Consider the following 8,138-nt stretch of genomic DNA (forward strand, 5'->3'; position numbering starts at 1 on the left):
GTAGTGGTGATGGTGAACATTCTTCTCTGGTTCCAGTACTAAGTGGAAAAGCTTTCAGTTTTATTCCTTTCAGTATGATATTAGCTGTGGGTTTCTCATAGATGGCTTCAATTAGCTTAAGAAATGTGCCACCTATGCTTATTTTCCTTCTTTTTTTTTGAGACAGAGATTCACTTTGTCACCCTTGGTAGAGTGCTGTGCAATCATACATCACAGCAATCTCAAACTCTTCCAATTAAGTGATCCTGTTGCCTCAGCCTCCCAAGTAGCTGGGACTACTAGTGCCCACCACAATGCCAGTGATATGCCTATTTTCTTAAGTGTTCTTGTTAGAAAAGGATGCTGAATTTTATCAAATGCTTTTTCTGCATCTATTGAGAGGATCATCTAGTCTCTGTTTTTCCTTTTATTGATATGATGAATTATATTTATAGATTTGTATAATTCTGGGATAATGTATAATGTATAATGTATAATGCTGGGATGCATTGCATCTCTGTGATGAAGTCTGTTTGATCATGATATATAATTTCTTTAATGTGTAGCTGAAATCTGTTAGCTAAGATTTTGCTGAGTATTTTTACTTCAATATTCATTAGTTAAATTTGTCTATAGTTCTCCTTTTTAATTGGGTCTTTTCCTGGTTATGGTATCAGGGTGATGTTTGCTTCATAGAATGTGTTGAGGAAGGTCCCTTCCTTCTCAGTGTTTTAGAATAGGTTCTGTAACATAGGTACAAGCTCATCTTTGAAGGTTTGATAGAATTCTGGTGGAAAGCCATTTAGTCCAGGGCTTTTTTTTTGTTGGAAGCTTTTTTATTGCTTCTTTGATCTCAGTGCTTGATATTGGTCTCCTCAAGAGATCTATTTCTTCCTGATTAGGTCTAGGAAAGTGGTGTGATTCCTGGTATTGATCCATTCCCTCCATGTTGTCAAATTTCTGGGCATGGTGTTTTTTTGTAGTAGTCAGAAATAATCTCTTGTGTTTCTGTGGTATCAGTTGTTATTTCCTCCTTTTCATTTCTGATTGAGCTCCTTAGAGATTTTACTTTTCTGTTTCTACTGGCCAGTGGTTTATCAATTTTATTTATCTTTTCAAAGATAACTTTTTTTCATCAATTTTCTGAATGATTCTTTTTAAAAATTTCATTTATTTATTTTAATTTTTAATTTTAGTTTTAATTTTAATTTAATTTTAGTTATTTCTTTTCTTTCTGCTAGGTTTGGGATTGGATTGCCAATTGTTCTAGGGTCACATTTAAGTCCTGTGTATCTTTGTTTAGTTTTTGATTATAGGATCTGTCTAGTCTGCAAGACGGGTGTTAAAATCCCCAGTTATTGTGGTGTTATAGGATATCATATTGCTCAGACCAATTAAGATCTGTTTCATAAATCTGGCGGCATTTAAGTTGGGTGCATAAATATTTAGATGAAATATCCTTTTGTTGTATGGTTCCCTTGACCAATATGAAGTGTCAATCTTTGTCTTTCTTGACTTTAGTTGCTTTAAATTCACTTGTATCTGAAAATAAAATTACAACCCCTTCTTTCTTCTGATTTCCATTTGCCTGATATATTGCTTTCAATATCCCTTCACCCTGAGTCTTACTTTGTCCTTTGAGGCAATGTCTGTTTCCTAGAGACATCATATAGATGGCTTATGTTTTTTAAGCCAGTCAGCCAGCCTCTGCCTCTTCAGTGGTGAATTTACATTTATTTAGATAATTGATAAGTGTGGTGGAGTTCTGTTCATCTTATTTTGAGGCTATCAATTGCTTAGTTTTTCCTTTGTGTCATTGTGAAAGCTAGGTTTTATCCTTTAGTTTCTGGGTATTTACTTTGCTTCTGGTCCATTGTGATAGTCAGTGTGGAAAATTTATCTAAGTATTTCCTGTAGAGCTGGCCTTATTGTGACAAGTTTCCTCAATGTTTGCATATCAGTAAAAGATTTGATTTCTCCATTTCTTTAAAACAATGTTAAAGCTTAGCTTAGCTTAGCAGGATATAGAATTTTGGGCTGAAAATTGTTTTTGTTTTTGTTTATTTTTAAGAAGGTTAAAGGTAGATGAACATTCTCTTCTGGCTTGAAAAGTTTCATTTAAGAGGTCTGCTGTCACCCTGATAGATCTGCCCCTATTGGTCAATTGGCACTTACTCCTAGATGCTTGCAAAATTTTCTCTTTCATCTTGACTTTGGACAGGTTCATGAAAATGTGTCTTGGAAAAGCTCTGTCTGAGTTGAGACAACCTTGGGTTCAATATTACCAAAACTCTGTTGGAGTCTTTGGGAAATTTTCATTTATGATATCCTTTAGTAGGGCATCCATTCCTCTGGGGCATTCTTCTTCTTCTAGGATACCTATTATTTACATGTTTGAATGCTTCATGAAGACCCATAATTTTCTGAGGGAACATTCTTCTTTCTTTCTTCTTTTCTGTCTCTTTAACTACTATGTTAACTCAAGAGCTTTAGCTCTGAGATTCTTTCTTCATGGTCTAATCTGTTATTGATACTTTCTATTGCATCTTTAAGTTTCCTGATTGACTTTTTCAATTCCTTAAGCTCCACCATATCCTTTCTATATTCTTCATGTCTTTTATCCCTTATTTGATTCTGTTTTTGGATTTCCTTTTGGTTATTTCCTACTTTCTGAGAAATTTCCTTCACTGTTTTTACCATCCATATGTTAAATTCCCTTTCTGTTGTGTCTAGCATTTATTTATAGGTGGAATTCTCTTCAGTAGCTACTTTACAACACCTTGGGGTGGGCTGCTCTGTTCTGGTTTTTCATGTTGCCATGATTTTTCTGTTGATTCCTCCTCGTGAGTGTTTTTTTCTTACCTGCTTCCTTTCCCTACTGTTTCATTTCACTTCCTACTTCTCTTGAAATTACCTTGTCTCTGTGCTTAGGTGTTGAAATTCCCTTGTGGCATAGGACCAAAAGGAAGAGAATAATGAAGAGTAAAAAGGTAAAAAAGATAGAAAGAGAGAAAAGAAAAATAACATTGGGGGAAGGAATGAAAGAAAACATTGACAGAAAGAAGAGAAGAACAAAAAGAGACAGGAGTAATAGTGGTGTTCAACAGGGTACTTTAACCCACACCCACAATTCCTAGTCTATGGGGGACTGGGTTGGGTGGATCTTTTGAGGTGAGGAGCTGATTACCAGCCTGCACAAAGACAAGACCCTACCTCCCCAAAATAGAGAAGAAAAGAAAAACAACAGCAGTATGTTGCAGTGGGGACATATCAATAGCATCCTTCCAAAGGCCTGAGCTAGAAGCTCCCCCCCTAGACTGAGGGATCAAGGTTTCCTTGAGCTAGGCCAATGCTTTTGCATCCCAGCCTAGGCCTCAGAGTGAGGCTGTGTCCCATAAATGGAATACAGATTGACAAAGAATAAAACATAAGAAAAAAAGGAATAATAATTATAAAAGTATATAAAGAAAATTGAAAATAAAATTATATCAGTTGTAAAAAAAAGTGGGTCTTAGTTGTTATGTGAGAAATGTATGTAGGAAAGATAAGAAAAGTAGATAGATCTATACAAAAATTAAGAATAAAGGAAAAACAGAATAAAGGGGGTAGCAAAACCAAAACAAAGATGGAGCCCTTAATATTCAAGAAAGTAAAAATGAAAAAAATAAAAACACAATAAAATGAAACAAAACAAACAAAAATCTTAAGGGAAAAAATTGGAAGGAAAAAAAATAAGAGGAGCAGAAAAACTGTAGCAAAAATGGAGTCCTTATTATTGAAGGAAGAAATGAAAAATTATGAATACAAAGAAAAATCTAAGGAAAAAAAGTTGCAAAAAAATTTTAAAAGGGCAATAAACATACACACACTATATATCTATATATAACCTGTACAACTATATATATATATATATAACTCATATAACAGGATATATGTATATATATCATATATACTCACATACACTTGTGTGTGTGTGTGTATATATGGTATGTGTGAGATACATATATTAATTATATATAATTTGTCATATATATATATTTGTACAGGTTATATACATATATATATATATATATATATGTATATATAAAACCTGTGCAACAAGTAACATTCTGGGGCATGAGGTGCAAATCACAATGCCGATGCCACTGTATAAGATGGACAGTGGAAGCCTCTATTCTGCTGAAGAGACCTGGTCTCATCTTTCTGATGTCTTTGCTCTCAATCCCTGCAGCATTGGGAGCCCGAAGTTCTCATCAGCCTACTTAATAGACAAGCCTCTACCTTTCCAAACTTTGTCCTTTGTCCACACAGTGGCTTTTCAAGTCTCCCGGTTGGTGGCATGCCAGAACCTGTCTCGCACTAGGACCCTGTGGGCGATCCTGCAAGGGAGCCTCCCACAATGGCTGCACCCAGCCAAACAACAAAAGCTCCATTCTGCCTTGTGGCTCAATCCCCGCCCCAGAGCACTGTTCAAGATCATTCATTCACTCAAGCTCTCCCAAGGTAACTAACTCCAGCAACTGCCTGAGTCTCCTTATTTAAAAAAAAGGCCTTCTGTCTCTGAAAGCCACCACCAAACCTGCTAGCCACTGCCAGCACACAAGCACTTGCCTTCTGTATATACTGGTTCTCCATTGCGCTCATCCTCTTCATTGGCTCCTGGAGTCTCCTTCTACCTTCCTGTGCCTCTGAAGTATTACTTCCGGGCACAGCTCCCCAGCCAGAGGTGGATGGAGTCCTTTCTCCCTCGTCTCACTAAGAATGGCTGCAAAAGAGATGTCTCTAGTCTACCATCTTACCTTCTCTGGCCACTCTTTCCAATATTATTTACTGGAAAGATTTTATTTTCTTTCTCCTTATTTTATTAACATTTCACAAATTATGGAAAAGTTTTCTTAAAATTTTGTATATGTTCTTCCTATTCTTCCCAATTTTTAAAAAAATAATTAAAATAATTACACTATATCTACATTGCCAGAGCATGTTGCCTTATACTCTCACTATTCATTGGTACCTGTATATTTAATTTCCGTCACCAGTTCTTATCTTGGTATCTCTCTAAACATTTTGGTTTTCTGAAATAATGTTAATATAGATCATCAGGAGCAGCTTATGGGAACAATAATCTCTTCAGTTACTGCATGTAACAGTTTAACTGTGACCTTTATACTTGAAAAAGATTTTTATTAGATATAAAATCCTTACCTTACAGTTTTGGGGGACATCTTAAATGTTACTCCTTTTTTTTTCTGTCACAAAGTGTTCCTGTAGAAAAGGCTGATGAGAAGGTATATTTTATCTCTTATAAGTCACAAGCTTATTTTTCTTCTGGATGGCTAAAGAACATTTTTAGTTTAATTTAATTTTTTTTTAATTTTTCCAATAATTTTACTAGAATTTATCTTGGCATTGGTTGTTCAGCACTGATATTTTAGATTCATAATATAATCTTTCAACATGTAGTTTAAAATCATTTTTTCTTTCCAGAAAATTATTTTGAACTGTACATTTTTACCAAATTTTCTACTTCCCTGCTTTTGTTTTCTTCTTCAGAGACTCTCATTATCTATATGTAGAATCTTCTTTATCTGTCTTCAATATTTTTACTTTTTCTTTAATCTTTCTCTCTCTCTCTCTTTTTTTCTTTTTTGAGACAGTCTCAAGCTGTCGCCCTGGGTAGAGTGTCCTGGCATCATAGCTCACAGCAACCTCCAACTTGGGCTCAAGCGATTCTCTTGCCTCAGTTTTTCTATTTTTAGTAGAGATGGGGCTCTCACTTTTGTTCAGGCTGTCCTTGAACTGTGAGCTGAAGCACTCCACCCACCTTGGCCTCCCAGAGTGCTAGGATTATAGGTGTGAGCCACCGTGCCTAGCTGAATCCTTTTTTCTCTTAATTTATTCATTAACATCTTTTTTTTGTCTTTTCATCTGGTATTTCTCTTAAAGGATTACCTGTTTTGCTTATTCACTCTTGTGTTTAACTAGTCTATTTCTGATATTATTTTATTACTTTATCTCAAAAATTGTTCTGGTTTCTTTCACCTCAGTTCTGAATTTTTCTTTTTTTTTAATTTCAGATTAAAATGAGGGTACAAATGATTAGGTTATACTTTTTATGATTTTTTAAGTAAAGTTTCTGTTGTAGTTGTGCCCCTCACCCAGGAAGTATACCACATATCTTTACATTGTGCCCATTAAGTGAGAGCACACCAAGCTCCCCTCCTCCATCACCCCAACTTGAATTAAATTGAGTTTTTCTCTTGTGTTTACATGTATTAGTTCATCTGCTGGCTTCATATTAGTATTGAATGCATTGGATACTTGCTTTTTCATTCTTGTGATACTTTACTAAAGAGAATGTTCTCCAACTCTATACAGGTTAATAAAAAAGATGTAAAGTCTCCATCTTTTAATGGCTGAATAGTATTCTATGTATTCCATAGTATACATATACCACAGTTTATTAATCCATTCATAGGTTTAATGGCACTTGGGTTAATTCCACATGTTTGCAGGTATAAATTGAACTTCAATAAACAATCTAGTGCAAATGCCCTTATGATAAAATTATTTTTTCTTCTGGGTAGATACCTAGTAATAGAATTATGGGATCAAATGGAAAATCCATTTTTAATTCTTTGAGGATTCTCCATGCTTCTTTCCAAGGAGGCTGTATTAGTTTGTAGTCCCACAAACAGCATAAAAGTATTCTCTTCTGTCCAAATCCATGCTATAATCTGCAGCTTTGGGACTTTGTGATATGGGCTATTCTCACTGGGGTTAGGTGATATCTCAGGGTGGTTTTGATTTGCATTTCTCTAATGATCAGGGATGATGAGCATTTTATTAAATGTTTGTTAACCATTTGTCTGTCTTCATCAGAGAAGGTTTTGTTCATATCTTTTGCCCAGTGGTATATGGGATTGTTTACTCTTGTTGGTGACTAATTTGAGTTCTCTGTAGATTCTAGTTATCAACCCTTTGTCAGATTCATAACATGCAAATATCTTTTCCACTCTGAAGGTTGTCTATTTGCTTTAACTGTTGTTTCCTTAGCTATGCAGAATCTTTTCAGCTTCATTCAGTCCCATTTATTTATTTTTGTGGTTGTTGAAATTAGCATGGAAGTCTTCCTCATAAAAATCTTTCCCCAGGCCAATATCATCAAGTTTTCCAATACTTTCTTCTAGGATTCTTATTGTTTTGTGTCTTAGAGTAAAATATTTTATCTCTCTTGAGTTAATTTTTGTCTTAAAAGGTGCAGATTCAGTCTTAGTCTTCTACTTGTGGTTATCCAGTTCCCCAATACCATTTATTCAATAGAGATTCTTTTCCCCAGTGTATGATTTTGTGTAGTTTGTCAATTATCAGATGGCAATAAGAGGCTGGTTTCATCTCTAGGTTTTCTATTAAGGCCCATATGTGTTTGTCTCAATTTTTGTGCCAGTACCATGCTGTTTTGATCACTGCCAACTTGTAATATAACCTGATGCCTCTAGATTTGTTTTTATTATTAATAATTGCCTTGGCTATGTGGAATTTTTTCTGGTTCCATACAAAATGAAGAACTATTTTTTTGAGTTCTTCAAAGTATGATGTTGGTATTTTAATGGACATTGCATTGAATATGTATATTGCATTGGGTAGCATAAACATTTTAATAATGTAGATTCTTCCCAGCCAAGAGCATGGTATATTCTTTCATTTGTTAGTGTCTTATACTATTTCTTTTCTTAGGATTTCTTCATTCTCCTTGTTAAGATCCTTTACCTCCTTAGATATATTTGCAGGTATTTCATTTTTCTTGAATGCTACTGTGAAAAGAATTGTGTCCTTGATTTTCTTCTCAACTTGACTGCTATTGGCATATACAAAAGCTACTAGGCTTAGCACCTGTAGTTCAGCGTTAGGGCGCCAGCCACATACACTGGGACTGGTGGGCTCAAACCCAGCCCAAGCCTGTTAAACAACAATGACAATTACAACAACCAAGAAAAAAAAGAAAAAAGAAAATAGCTGGCATTGTGGCATGCACCTGTAGTCCTAGCTACTTGGGAGGCTCAGGGAAAAAAATCACTTAAGCCAAGGAGTTTGAGATTTTGAGATTGCTGTGACACCACAGCACTCTACCGAGGGTGATATAGTGAGACTCTGTCTCA

At 35.2% G+C, this 8,138-nt stretch overlaps 1 protein-coding gene across 1 annotated transcript in view; it reads left to right on the plus strand.

The window, feature by feature from the left end:
• Positions 1-8,138, plus strand: part of LOC100951160 (leucine-rich repeat-containing protein 9) — a 139,707-nt gene that overhangs the window by 63,495 nt on the left and 68,074 nt on the right. The window lies entirely within an intron of this gene.

This window comes from Otolemur garnettii, unplaced genomic scaffold, assembly GCF_000181295.1.
Source record: "Otolemur garnettii isolate 467f Iridium unplaced genomic scaffold, OtoGar3 scaffold00081, whole genome shotgun sequence".
Lineage (NCBI taxonomy): Eukaryota > Metazoa > Chordata > Mammalia > Primates > Galagidae > Otolemur > Otolemur garnettii.